The sequence below is a fragment of the Megalopta genalis genome, unplaced genomic scaffold (assembly GCF_051020955.1).
Source record: "Megalopta genalis isolate 19385.01 unplaced genomic scaffold, iyMegGena1_principal scaffold0020, whole genome shotgun sequence".
Classification (NCBI taxonomy): Eukaryota; Metazoa; Arthropoda; class Insecta; order Hymenoptera; family Halictidae; genus Megalopta; species Megalopta genalis.
The window spans coordinates 1761821-1777385 of record NW_027476090.1 but is presented as its reverse complement, the minus strand read 5'-3'; the positions used below and the strand labels follow the sequence as shown (position 1 = coordinate 1777385).

General features: G+C 37.9%; 1 long non-coding RNA gene across 1 annotated transcript in view; it reads left to right on the top strand.

Annotated features, from left to right (window-relative positions):
* LOC117224740 (uncharacterized) overlaps nt 1-14581 on the top strand; it is a 37900-nt gene extending 23319 nt beyond the window's left edge. The window contains exon 2 of the long non-coding RNA XR_004491317.2: nt 14376-14581. This is a non-coding gene — a long non-coding RNA (uncharacterized LOC117224740). The remainder of the gene's footprint in view (nt 1-14375) is intronic.
* Nucleotides 14582-15565: the final 984 nt, after the last annotated feature.

The window sequence follows — 15565 nt, the reverse complement described above, 5'->3', positions numbered from 1 at the left end:
AGATGGTGCATATACACGGTGTCCCAAAAATGTCTCGCGATCCGGAAATGGGAGGTTCCTGAAGTCACTCGAAGTAACTTATTCCTTAGTGAAAGTGCAATCCGCCGCTTCGTTTATGGGGTATTAACGAAAAGCAGTGATCGAATTTTCATTTTCATTAATTACAGGGATGCGTAGTTAACGAAATACTCTACATGCACGCTTCTGCAAGGAAAGTATTTTTAATATTAACCCTTTGCACTCCGCTGTCCCCTCTCGTGGGACATCGTAATTCTAGCATATCACTCGGACGTCCCCTCTCGTGGAACATTCAAGTTTATTAGTGATTACGGGGAATTCAGTTATTTCAAATAATATATATATCAAATCAAAATATAGTAAAATTACTAAGATATATACAAGAAATGTCAGCGGGTTTCGGCGATGAGGCAAGTTTGTAGAAGAAAGGTCGGTATGCGAACATAACACGCACTGTATAGTGAGATTTATAATCATAAAATCTGGAGGAAAAGATTTTCAAAGCTGAACTCAGTCTGGTTTGAAGCGTCGAGCCGTATAGATAGATCTAACGAGTGAGAAAATCGGAAAAGTGATTCTTCTCTTGGTAAATAAATTGTTGGTAAAAGTTTTGTTTGGTAAATATCATCTTGTGAGTTAGTAATAACAATCAGAAATTTTCAACCTATGTATTTATTCATATTTTTTATTAGAACAATGGCAAAACGTTCAAACACGAATGAGTCTCATGACACAAGTGGTAGCGAAGATGAGCTCCAGATAGACGTTTATGCAGATATGTTAGAAAGACTAACTGTAGAAGGTTTTCTTCTACAGTTAGTCTATCGTTTTGATAGCAGCGATAGTGATGTCGTCCAAGCAACAAGGCGACGATAGAAAGAGTTCGCATAGATAGCGATTACAACAAGAAAACAAAATTATAAAACAAACAATAACAAAATTATAAAAAATAAAATATTGATCTTTTTGCAAATTTCTCGAATTCAGCCAAATTCATATAAGTCCAATATCATTATAATATGTTAGTTAGTTCCAAAACCATACTAAATAATACGAGGGTCTGTAAATGCTCGTTTCTGCCGAAAAGTGGCGCTGAGTAGATGGTAGCCAACGTCCAGAATGGTTCGGAGTGCTAAGGGTTAAGACGCACGATATTAAGACATAAAAGCGAAAGTTTTAAAGATATAATAATCAGAATTTTGAAGATACAATAATAAACTTCTTCGTTCGCAAACGATCAAAGATTCCCCAACGAAGGCCAGGATCAGTTTTCCGTGGCCCGGTGGCCGGCCCTTGGTCCCGAGAACTTATCAGCGGTGTTAATAGGAGGAAAAGCAGGAGTGGACCACCCAGGTGGATCAGGTAGACACCCTTCAGAACGTTCGTGCCAGCGTCCGTCTGTCTGTCCCCGTGTCACCTGGTTGGTAACTCGCCTCCTTATAAAAATGACAAAACACTTTTATCGAGCCGTCGCCTCTTCACTCCTGCGGCTTTCGGTACGTCCAACAGAGTCGAACATTCTTTCCTCGACGTGTTCTACGTCGTTACTACGGTATGAGAAATTTTTAGTGATACTCCGAAATTTGATGATTAACTTTGAACTTGTATCTTCGATATTTCGAGGAACAGGCAGTTGTAAGAGTGCTACGGTTATGAAACAATATAGAAAAGATCAAGATTAAACGACTAATCCTGTTGGTTGTATCTTTATAATAATATTTATAATAATTATGAAATAAGAATTGTACGGTTAGTGTTAACCATTGAAGCGTACGCAGGCGGACGATAAATACAGATAAGTTGGTCTGAAATGAATCATAAAGCAAAAGTTGAAACGTCGCTTTTCCTCAAAACCGAACTCAACGAACGACTTTCTCAAAAACGATTTCCATTATCTATCGGTTATCTAAAATTATTGTTGGCCGACGTATCGTCAAGTCTGAGAGGCCTTCCAAGAAAAAAAGAAAGAGAAATTTTCTCCATGGAGAAGCAAGAGCGTTACACATGGAATCTCGGTGCCGCTGATTTTCGGTGCCTGGTCCAGGGACAAGCTCGTCTCCCGAAATCCGCGTTAAGTGTCGGACCGCCCTAGAAAAATATCTGGTCAGGGCGCAGAGCAACCTAAATACCTGTCACGCGATTACCGGCGTCGGCTTGTCCCCGACAAGAACGCTTGGTGCCAAGGGGTTTGTTGTTTCAAGGCTTTACGAACAACAAGCCGCGCCCTCCGTCGAGAAGTCAATGTTTCGTGAGTGGCTAGCCCGGAAAATCAGGTGCATCCGCGGTCGGGTCACGTCCGAAAAACACCGGTCCCGGTAGGTACGCGACCGGACTCACGAAAAAATCACGCGAACGGAACGCGAGCGTCTCCCGTGATGCGGCATAAATTTTCAAAATTCCAGAACCGCCGTCGCCAGGTTCGGCCGGAGAATTCTGGGCGTTGCGACGCGACGTCCGCATCAAGGGACAGGATAATTTGTACATCTATTCGCGATTCTATCAGATTGCTGCGCATGAAATGTCAGACTTCGTTTGTTCGTACAAAGTTTCTTCCGCTTTCGTCCGTCGACGTTTCCGTCGGTTTCCTTGCTCTGTCGTTCTTCATGTAACCTCTTGGACAGTCCGATTGTCTATTTCCGTAGAAACTTGTTTATTGCACGAGATCTTTGTTCACCGTATTCATTGGTTCTCGAGATGTCACGGCGAAAATGTTGTCCATCGATTAACATCGCTGTGAACAAGCGATGCTCGGAGGTGATCAAAATGGCAGTTCTTTTATTGGACTTTTGGTCTTTGAAATTGCGATGAGTCGAAATACTTTTGCATCCGCCGACGGCTGTTAGTGTAGCTCGAACGAAAAAGTTCTAAAAAAAACGATTTTTAGGGTTTTCTACGTGATTTTGACCAATTGTAACTTGCTCAATCTTTTAATCTTTTAGGTACGGCTGAATTCTGCGCGAGACTATTTCTCTGGACGGCAGAGTCTGATATGTACTGTACAGAGTCTGATACTGTATATTCTGTCTGTATACACAGGGTGTCCCAAAAATGTTCCGCAATCCGAAAGTGGCGGGTTCATCAGGCCATTTGAGGCAACTTTTTCCTTTACAACAATTTTCTCCGAGGCACCGTTAACGAGTTATTAACGAAAAACAGTGACCAATGAGAGGCGAGCTCGGCTGGCGCGAGGCGATCGAGCCAATGAGCGGAACTGGACTTCGCGCGCTGGTTGGCTGGGCCGCCACGCGTCGGCCGTACTCGATTCTTATTGGTCACTGTTTTTCGTTAATAACTCGTTAACGGTGCCTCGGAGAACATTTTTGTAAAGGAAGAAGTTGCTTCAAATGATCCGAGGAACCCGCCATTTCCGGATTGCGAGACATTTTTGGGACACCCTGTAGATTGTTGTAAATCGATGCGAAGACAAAAGAAGTGTGAAACAATGCATTTTTAATTTCTCAAAAAGTCACAAGCAATTGAGTTAAATTCTAAAGAAGTTACCGCGCTTTCAAGAATATTAGAATATTAAATTTTATGCGCCATCATTTTGTCGCACTAATTTTCTTACATTAACAAGATGCTCTTCTCTTTGAACTTCTCGCTGTAACAGAATATGCTACATAATAAAACTCTCTATATTTTTCATATTTAACTGATGGAACCATTGAATTTATCGCGTGTGCCATCTCTTTATCGCGAGAATTAGTGGAGAAATAATAATTATTATATTAATAAAGAGTTAACGGAAGCAATATTGAGATATTAGGGGAACTGGAAAGTTTCTGCGCAACAAACGACATAACTTTCCGGTCCCTCTAATACTTTAATTTAATTCCAGTCGATCCTTTCTCTGCTAATTTAGCAAAATCGCGTCGGAAATATCGCTCTAAAACGTGTCCAAACACTCCGTTCGGCATTCTTGTAAAAATAAATCGACTTAGAAAAATAAAGAAGATACCTGGAGCAGGGAAGCCACCCTCTGGGGGATGATCCTATTTGTCGCCGCGTTGGCATGATTGGCAAATCCGTGACTCGGATCGCGGCAACTAACAACGAGGCCAACATCCTGCGAATGACAGCGTCGACGATTTGCTGCGTTCCCGGCAAATCTTATCCTTTTGACTTCGTAAATCGTTGTCACAACATTGACGCGGAAGAAAACCGGTCACGGAGCGCGTGAACCGCATTAAATACCAGCACAACCGCGGCAAAACCAATTTTCCTGGCACGGGAAAACCCCATGGCTCCGTTGTCTTTCGATATTTTCCAGCTGGTCCGCTTCTCTGATCTCCTTTACCGTTCGAATTCGGGATTTCGGGGATCCTCGCAAGCCCGCATATGTTAAAACAACGGTAAAAGAAAGCCGTATAGTACCGAGCAGGTTCTAAGTTTTATTGCCTTGAGTTAGAAAAAACATAATTTACATTTTTAAAAAAAAATGATTTCTAGGAGAGAAAATGTTTTTGTAAAATGTAACAGTAAGAATTAACAATTGGCAAAAATGCGAAAGTTATCATTCGAACGAAGTGAAAATTTTACCAAGTAGATCGTATTTTTAGGATTAACAGATCAAAATATCAATAAAACGACATTCAATTGTTAAGATAACGTTCTCTCTCTCAAGCTTTTTTTTTTTTTTTATTTTTATATAAATCATAAATCAAACAATTGATATTTTCTTGATCTGCGCACTCAACATGTGCGAAACCTGTATATTTGATGCACTGCAATATTCATATCCTCTTCTCCTCATTGTCCTTTCCTCTCTTTCGAAATTTGCCATATTTTTCGGTACGAAAAGACGAAAGGAGAACTGAAGAAATATCCTCTAAATAATATTAAAATACAAACAGATTGTACTTACAAATAAAGAAAATTTATTCGAAATTTGCGATATTTTTCGGTGCGAAAAGACGAAAAGAGAACTGAAGAATTATCCTCTAAATAATTTTAAAATACCAACAGATTGTACGTACAAATAAAGAAAATTTAGCCGATCGTAGTTTGGTCGGTAATGCAACAATAAACATGTAGGGACAATTCAGACTATGCATATTGTATTAAAGCACACGGAAAAATTACCAAATCGTGATTTTAAATTATTTATACTAGACTAGAGATAGCTGCAGTAGTGTGAATAATTATAAACTCAAAGTAACTTTTACACTTTTAGTGGTATTTCGACAAAAGCTTAACGAAATATCATATTTGTATATTTCTACATTAAGAATAATAGAAAATAGAAATATACAGCGTGTCCAAAAAAATATCTCGCCCCGGTCTCCCCTACTGTATTTAACAAGAAGTAGTAAAAGTAGTAAAAAAAGATACGAATATTTAGTCCGATAAATTTTACAAAATATTTAGTACGCGAATTCCACGTTCCCCTCCGATGAAGGGTTAAAACAAATAAATTTTTAAGTGACCTCTGGATCTTGCAACGGAATATCTGCAACAAAAGATTTTTATTTTGTATAAAGATCCGCAGTTCTCGTATATAATAAGATAATAAAAAAAAACATGCTTTTCGAAATTCGGCAGAGATTTCCGATGGACCTAAATGCGACCCAACCCGAAGGGCGCAGGAAATTACGCAAGAGGCGGCGCGAGGACGACGCCGGGTATACATCTGCATAAGTGGATACAGGATGAGGTCGAAATTGAGTCACTTAAAAAACGATACACCGCGTGTGCTTTATCGTCCTCGACGCGGTGCAGACGGAGCCCTCGAAGGAGTCACGTGCTGTGCGTGCCTCGTCGGTCTTTTCCCAGATTTGCAGCGCCCCGAATCGCGTCCGTCGGCCTATCTCGAGCCCCGACGGACTTCAACCCTCGGATCCAATCCGCATCAAAAATAATAGACTCGTCTCGCACGTTCTTGAAGATCAATGGATCCGTGATCCACGATACAGAGAAGTGGGAACCTTTATCTCTTCGAACCTTCGTACGGTTCCCCTCACCTTGGTCGGACCGAGCAGACATTCTTGACGATGCTCTACAACGCTGCTAATTTATTTAAAAATAGAAAACTATAGGGTGTTTGAAGGGTTGATAGGAAAATCAGTGAGATGTGGGCGAAGACGGCAAAGGCAATTGCTGTGCCTTTGTTTCGTTATCCGGCATAATTAACTTCGAATTCATCGAACGAGACATATTGAATATTTGTATTGAAAAGCGAACAGAAGAATAAAAAGATTGAATACATCTTATGCACGATAAATATAAACTAAATTATGCTCGAAAACGAAACAAGGGCAAAGCAATTAGTCTCCCCACAGTAATCGGCTCCTCTGCCCTACGTATAAGTCAGTGAGTAGCAACGATATAAACAGGGATAAAGCGTAAAAAAAATATTTGTTATTTGTATTGCGATACAAATGAATGAAATTGTATTGCTTAGGGTAGACAGTCATCACGATTCATTCATGGTCCCGACGGAAAGGTCAGGAATGAATCAGTGCGCGATCAATACTAGAGTTCGTTGCCATAATTTGATTCGAATCACTTTCAATTAGTCGATCAGAAATATTTTCAATATTTCTATTAAACTAAACTATTTGGAAAAGATAAATCTGCGGTATGATGCTTGATAATACAAGTTATTAACCCTTAAATGCATATTGTTGCCAATTGTCTACATTCCAGTTCCACTTAATTTTATTCAAAAGCCTGAGTATGTGCGTTTCCGAACACACGTTGATAACAATAGACAATAGACCATGTGTGAAATAAAAGACTCGACTTTACTTTTGGCGAGTAAGTTATATGTTTTTTGACATTTGAATGCGGCGGGTGATAACCTTCAATGTGTTACTTGGAGAGATATTTTCTTTTTTCGAGTTTCCTACAAAGGAGTGATTTATCTAATTGCTTTGTGTCACAACAAAAATCGCAATTGCTTTGCTGCATTTCATTTATAAATAATGCGAAAATTCCTATACTAATAGATAATATAAATACATGACCATTTGTTTACGTCTACAATAATTTTAGTAATGAACGCATATTGTTGCCAAAAGTCTACATACAACTTTTTTTCAAAATAAATACTCAATATTATTACCTAGATGTTTTTATTTATTTTTTACGTAACCTATGACTACATTCCTATAAAAAACGATTTTTTTAAATTCAGAATAAAAGATCATGCATTTAAGGGTTAAGTCACACTCCGCGTAAAAAAGGATAGCGCATCTTAAAGTCAACGTGCAAAATGCCCGTCTAAACAATTCGCCGGTCTGAAGAATTTTATTTGAAAGAAAGAATTTTTATGGAAATATAGCGCGACAAAATGGTAGCACATTTAACTGAAAATTATGTGTAGCGATAAATCAACGAATGATATTTAATGCTTAATGTTTTCTGGCTCCGTAGCATTTAATAACAGTCGCCGTTCTCTTTGGCAAAGATTTATCGAGCTTTTTAATAGTCTTTTTTTTGGTCCAATTGCTCCCACTCATCTTGAATACATGTTTTTAATTCGGCAATGTTTCCAAATTGTCGGCCATTTCCGTACACAGTTCGGTCAGAATGTCTCCAAACAATTTTCAGTGATATTCAGATAGTTTGACTGTGCTGGACAATCCAATTCCTCGAGAAAGCACTCTTTTACTAGCATAATGCCGCAGAACACACTGCGGCATTACGCTGTATCCGTCTACAATTCTAATGGCTTAGAATTCTAATGTCTTATCTTATTTGTTCCTTAATCATTTCCAGATACACTTTGATATTCGTTTCTCCTGTCGCAAATTTGATTTCCATTTCAACGTAGTTAAAATACCGACACAGCATCAAATCGTCGCATATTTTTTTCTAAACTCTCAAGACGCATTGTTTAAATTCTAGTTATCAATTCAGACAAACGAGTTAAATAAATTAGTTAAATCATTTTGTATTATTCCAACCAATCGCAATGCTTGCAAGAATTGTTTACTCAGTGTGTCTCGTCGGCCTAAACTCTCAACGAAATTTAAGTCATTTGATCTAATTTTTAGAAAGTTATCCTGTTTTAACCCTAGAACGAACCCATTCTGTTTTTCTAGCATAAGCAACATTATGGGGTTCCAAGTGACCCGAAATGAAATTTTAACAGTTAAAATATTATTCATTATTTTCAAGTTACAAAAACAAAAATTCAATACGTGAGAAAATTGTATTTTGTTCTTTCGTAGAGACATCAATGTTTTAGTAGTTACTTACTCATATTTTGTGAGGTGTTCTAGGGTTGGAGGATGCCCGAATATTTTAGCGAGTGACCAAAAGCAAAGCTTTTAGTAGAACAATGGAGATTTCGCCTACGAGTTGACTCGAGTTACGACTCGCAGTCCAGATGAAAGTGCTGGTTTTGCCATTTTGCTCGGTTGCAGGACGCACTTTGCCAGGCGTTTAATAACCGAAGGAGCAACATATCGAGAGCAGGGAAAGCAGGAACCATAACCGGCGTTGACGATGTTCGATTTCTCCCGAAGAAAGTGTGATGACGAACTCGAGGGAAAAATATTCCGTCCATGTGACTAACGCGTTGCGTTGCTTGCGACCCGTAATCCGACATTAAACAAGATAACGCGCGACATCCCAGGATCCTGGACAATTTCTAGATAATTGCTGGGTAGTTCAGGATAATATTCGCTGACTAAACGTTCACCCGGCGAAGAAGAATGTAAAAAATCGCGTGGTAGATTACATATTACCAGCAAACCTCTTGAGTCATTTATGTTTTACGACCTGGATTGTTCTTCTAGATACGTCGTTTTCCACGTTTACTTCGCACGAACATCAGGGTGATTCACGACGAATTCGGTGGTAAAGCGTACGGTTTCCACTGGATTCGATGAAACGAAAAACGCCCGAAGTTTAACGTTGTTTAACCCTTTGCACTCCGCTGTCCCCTCTCGTGGGACATCGTAATTCTAGCATATCACTCGGATGTCCCCTCTCGTGGGACATTAAAGTTTATTAGTGATTACGGGCAATTGAGTTATTTCAGCGCAACTATTTGAGACATGCATGTTTCCCTGAAGTTTTCTCTTGAAATGACACAAGAAATCAAATCAAAATATAGTAAAATCACTAAGATATATACAAGAAATGTCAACGGGTCTTGACGAGAACGTGAAAGGCGTGCTCACGACGGTCCGAGCACTTCAAAGGCCCATTTGAAAAGAGCGATAAGACAAGTTTGTAGAAGAAAGGTCGGTATGCGAACATAGCACGCACCGTATAGTGAGATTTATAATCATAAAATCTGGAGGAAAAGATTTTCAAAACTGAACTCAGTCTGGTTTGAAGCATCGAGCGGTATAGATAGATCTAACGAGTGAGAAAATCGGAAAAGTGATTCTTCTCTTGGTAAATAAATTGTTCGGTAAAAGTTTTTTTGGCAAATATCATCTTGTGAGTTAGTAATAAGAATTAGAAATTTTCAACCTATGTATTTATTCATATTTTTCATTAGAACAACGGCAAAACGTTTAAACACGAATGAGTCTCATGACACAAGTAGTAGCGAAGATGAGCTCCAGATAGACGTTTACACAGATATGTTAGAAAGACTAACTGTAGAAGGTTTTCTTCTACAGTTAGTCTATCGTTTCGATAGCAGTGATAGTGATATCGTCCAAGCAACAAGGCGACGAGAGAAAGAGTTCGCATAGATAGCGATTACAACAAGAAAACAAAATTATAAAACAAACAATAACAAAATTATAAAAAATAAAATATTGATTTTTTTGCAAATTTCTCGATTTCAGCCAAATTCATATAAGTCCAATATCATTATAATATGTTAGTTAGTTCCAAAACCATACTAAATAATACGAGGGTCTGTAAATGTCCGTTTCTGCCAAAAAGTGGCACTGTTAATCTCAATATGGAATTGTTATCGAGGCTCGTGAGTCAGTGACACGCGATATTTGCTTGGACGTTGCTCTTTCGCCAGCGCATCCGCCATTTTGTAGCAATATAACTCAGGAACTATCTTCGTCTCCCCGTAAATCTTGACGCGATAGTTGCAAAAACAATGGCTTCTTTTATCCCCTCGGCATTTCACGGCATTATATGTTTCTTATAAAACTTTTTGGCCATTATTATAATAACAAATGGCACCAGAAAATGTGTAAATGTTTCTCCTCCTCTTGTCACTAGATCGTCGATCTTCATACGAAATAAAAATTTGCCAGGACGATTGGAAGAAACAGAAATGAAATGAAACTAAACTGTTTCTTCAAACAATTTCGATAAGTTGAAAGTAACAACATTATCAAATTCCTCTCATGTCTTCACAATCTCATATTACAGCTACTCGTTTCTGCCATAAATGCATAAAATCCGCGGTCTATTTGTCATTGTTGAGCCAACACATCTCCTATAGTGGTATTTTACAGCGATCGAATTAAAACTTGGTGTCTTTCTATCTTCATAAAAAAAAGAAAAGTAACAATCCCATTCGTGTGCTATGCACAATGCTCGCTGTATTCGTTATGTTTGCTGTTTGCAGTGGTCAAGCTGCCGTCGTTCGATGTTTACAAAGAAATATTCCGGTAAGAACCAGTTGAAGAACAGCCGAGAAACAAACCACACGAATTGTAATTTCAATTGTGTCAATCCTCTAGACAGGGTGTGACGTTTAAACGAAAACAGTGAAATGTCTCGCGAGGCATTGAAATTATGAAAAATATGTTCTTACAAAAGTTGTTCGTTTTGAAAGAGCAGATTACGTGGTTTCAATAGTTTCTACGCGGATGTGGTGGTAGCCGAGATTTCCAGGTCAAAAGTTAATGTTTTCAGATGGAACAGTATGGCTTTTTATTTATAATCGTTTAGCGTTTATAATTTTTAGCGTTTTCCGAGACAAATTCGATAACACGCGGCCCAAGGACGACAGCTTATCTATTAAAGGTGCGCGATTCACGGAGCCAAAGGTTTCGCGAAAATCGGTAAATATTGCGTCTACTTGCAAAATCGTTCCGAAACTGGAGATGTGTAGCTAAGGTATTAGGTTCGAACCTTAGGTTCCTGGCAAACGGATCACCCTTTCACGAAACCATGCTGCTCTTCGCGTACAGAAAGATCGAGCGAACGATATACAATTTCTGGGCGACGAGTCCCTCGAAAATCGTCGGCATTAAATTAATGGTGTATATAATTATAATCGTAATTTTCGACGATTGATTTATCGTCGTCGTTTTAAGATTAACCATACAACGGACGGGATACGACGAAGCCGCTAATATTTATCGACGCCTCGCGGAAAGACGAGGGAAACAAATGTCCGGGTGTTTCGCGCGTGTGCGAGCGTGTTCTCGAGGCCTTCGTTCCCCGGCGTTTACCGGTTAAAGAGTTTGTACAAATGATTCGAAAGGATCGTGGTCGCGGAATGATTTGAAGCCTGCCAGACGTCGCGAGCAATTGTGCTTTATTGATCCTGCAAGCAAGTCGATTATTACTTGCAAATATTTGTCTATTTGCCCCGCCGACAAACAAACGGTGCAAGCCGAGCCGCAGCGGTGCCTGATCGACGAGCTTTACTTACGCCTTCAGCTGTTTGTTTCGGAAGCTGTTTATTTCATCGCCTCCTTCCGCTTTATTCGACACTCGCAATCTGCTTTCGGACGGAAACGTGAAAAACGGAGGTAAACGTGGTCCATCCGCACACGGAATGCTCGGCAAAACCATAGCGAAAGAAGAGATACGAATATGACAGAGTTTTACCGTTTATGATCTCGTTGTCCTTCGTCTTTCGTAATTGAACAGAAATCTCGTATAAGGGTCTATGACATACAGGGTGGGTCGCCACACATTGTCAACCAGATTTATGTTATTATTTTTCCGGATAGCGAAAATTGTTCTTGGTGGATTCTGATGATACTATTGGGTTGGCAACTAAGTAATCGCCGATATGTTCAATGAAATAAAAAATTTTGTTTTACTTGGAACGAAGTTTAATCTGTAATGTATTTTCCATTTTGTTCGACGACCTTTTGCCATCTCTCTGACAACTTGAAAATTCCACGCTCGTAGAAAGTCTGATCCTTTTCGGCCAAAAACTGAGTTAAGTGAGATTTTACAGCGTCGTCGTCATTAAAAGTTTTACCACGAAGGGAGTTGTCCAGGGATCGAAATAAGTGGTAATCCGATGGCGCGAGATCGGGGCTATATGGTGGGTGTAACATCAATTCCCAACCAATATCCATGAATTTTTGCCGAGTGGACAAAGACGTGTGCAGCCTAGCATTGTCCTGCTGGAAAATGACACCTTTACGATTGACCAATTCTGGTCGCTTTTCCTTGACCGCTGCATTCAATTTGTCCAGTTGCTAACATTCATGGATAATAAAAAATAACACAATAATAATAATAATAATAATTTTATAATATAACATTTACGGATATCATAAAAATGGGAGTGAGAGACATCTATAACTGAAATCGGCAATTACTTAGTTGCCAACCGAATAGTATACTAAATCACTATAGTTTAAATGCATCGCTTGCTCGAGTTGAAATTAAAGATAATCCGGAGTGGCAATAATTATCCTAATCAAAATATTAATCGTATATATAGTATGCCCAATATCTTGTTTTTCGATCCACGGGGGCCAGTAGTTCTCCTCTCTTATCGCTAGAATTACGGAGAAAATGTCTCTAAAGTTCATCCACCGAGTCGAGCCACCCGACATAAACAAATTCACGTGGCACTGTTCCGATAAAACAGGGCCGTATTTCTCAGTTATTGTGCCGAACATATTTTTGAGCGAGATTTTCGGATTGGTAATAATTAGACTGCGGATCTTCATGCATTTACGGCTCTTCGCAGATTCTGTGGATCTTTATGCAAATTTGTAACCCTTCGCGCTCGAGTGGTGACTCTGAGGCATCACTAAAATTTGTAATATCACGTTTTAAGATAATTTTTACATTAACAAAATTTTGATTTAAAAGATTGCTAAGAGTGCAATTATTGCGCGAGTCCCACGAGTCAATTTCATGCGCGTAAAATGCATTTTGTCACGTGTAATAGAAATACTATAAGTTAGAAAAATGATTTTATATTTAGAGTTAAAATAGCTTCGAGTGCAAAGGGTTAAAATGCAGGGAGACGCCTAAATTGACAAAGTGTGAAAGCATTTTTGATTTCCTTTTATGATGAGCGATCATTTAGTTGACGAAGGAAATTGCTTCGGTTAATGCATCTTGACATTCTGTAGAAAAAAGTATTCACCTATTTGTGTTAAGAAATCATTAATTTAGGAGATATGTTCATTTTAATGTTGTTATGGCAAATGTTATCAATGTAGAAAATGTCGTGTAATGTAAATAGTTATCACACACACACACACACATTGTATTTAGAATATTATCGAGAGTATCATGATTTCTTAACAACATTAAAATTAACGTATCTCCTGAATTCATGATTTTATGGCATAGATAGTTTAATACCATTTTGTAAAGAATATCAAACATAAAAAAAAAAGAATATATGAAAAATAATTCGAAATCTCCATTCGATTCAGGTTTTTGTTGGAATACTATGTTCTTCATCATAATATAATACGGACCTGACATGTGTAGCAAAAATACTACGTTAGGGGTGGTTCTTATCGACTCTTTATAACAGTTTTCCAAAATGCTAACAATTAATAATAAAAAAAATAATCCGTGCAAAATTCAAATACTAAAATATTCATAAAGTCGGTTTCGTCGAGTATCTTTTCAATTATTAATTAAATTAGAAAACATGTAACACCCATCTAGAATTTACAAAACTGCAAATATTTTTTGTGGCTTAAATTATGCTTTAGGGTCTTATAAAGAAGGTAGGATACATTTTATAACGGGTAGGAGGTTATGTCGCTATCAGACGTTGTAAAAAGAGGCTTGGCTGTCATCGAAATCACAAAGCGAGGGAGACGAGAATAATATCGATGTAGAAGGCCAACTGTATGGTGCAGGAATTGTAGACTAGAGGTAAATAAAACATTTATACGTAATACTGCTGTGTGAAATTTTCAACGCTTATATCTCGAAACTACGTTTTGTATATATATATAAACTGGTTTTGTAAATGGACATAAACCCTGCTGAGAGATAACTCAGAACAGATCTTGACCGATTTACTTGAAGTCTTCACCGCAGCTGTAAAATTACATTATCTCGGGGAAGGCACAGGAATTTTTAATTACAATGTAAACCTTTTTTGTTATAAATAATTTTTTGCGCAACTTTCTACCAAAAATACAAAATCAGATTTTTATCTTGCACCATTCTCACAAAAAACGATATATTTTAATTTCGCTGCGTGATTTCCGAGATAATCTTACGAGAATTAAAAAATGCTTGGTTATTTGTTATAGGTCAAAGATTGGTGGAGAAGCCTTTCCGGCACGCAGAGTACTACTCGTAAGGAGAGGACTTCTTCGCTGCGCTCTGTTCCAACGCCATTTTGTAAAAAAGAATTAAATTAAAAGCCAAATAATTAAACTAAATAATTAAATAAAATACTTACATAAAAAATTGTAACTATTCCTCAAAATACGTATAATAAAGATCTTTAATCAGATTTTGTATTGTATGTACTGGATTGTCATAAAGAATCGTCAAAATTACTTTACTTTAGACTGCTAGAGCGGTGTTACACTTTAAATACAACTTGTTGACAGACAAGAAAAATATTAATTATGTATATATTATATAATATTATGTATATGTATATATATATGTATAAATATAATATGTATATATATATATATATATATATATATATATATTATGTATATATTAATTATGATTTTCCTCTTAAGTTGTTTCTTATAAAATAATTCATGAAAATGAAGATCGTCATAATGGTCCGCAATCCGGTCACGAAGTTCTGATTACGCAGACGTTGAATTAAAAAAGATCATTGCAAAAAAACGAATGGTGGAGGCTTTCGAGATTTTCTACCCCCTGATAGAACTGTCGTGCGTGTAAAAGCAGTATGCGAGGAATCGATTGTGCAAACAAGACCGGTGAGCACCCTCGTCCCCTTTCTACCGATCTTTCGTTGTATTATACGCTGGGTTCGCGAAAGGTAGAATTTGTGAACAGAACGGGCTATCAGGCCAGCCGTAAAATCATTTTATTGCCATCATCTCATTTCAATAGAACGATGCAACTCTCCATTTACAATCAAGAGGGAAACACTTTAACGCAGCGTGAAATCTTTTGCTGCTGAAAATCTGCTAAGTGAACCATCGTCCATCACTATTTTATTATATCTTATTTTCATACGTTATTTTACAAAACTTGGACATCAAGAAAAATGATCGCTCATTTAGTAAATAGCTATCACACAATGTGTGTGATAACTATTTACATTACACGACATTTTCTACATTGATAACATTTGCCATAACAACATTAAAATGAACATATCTCCTAAATTAATGATTTCTTAACACAAATAGGTGAATACTTTTTTCTACAGAATGTCAAGATGCATTAACCGAAGCAATTTCCTTCGTCAACTAAATGATCGCTCATCACGAAAGGAAATCAAAAATGC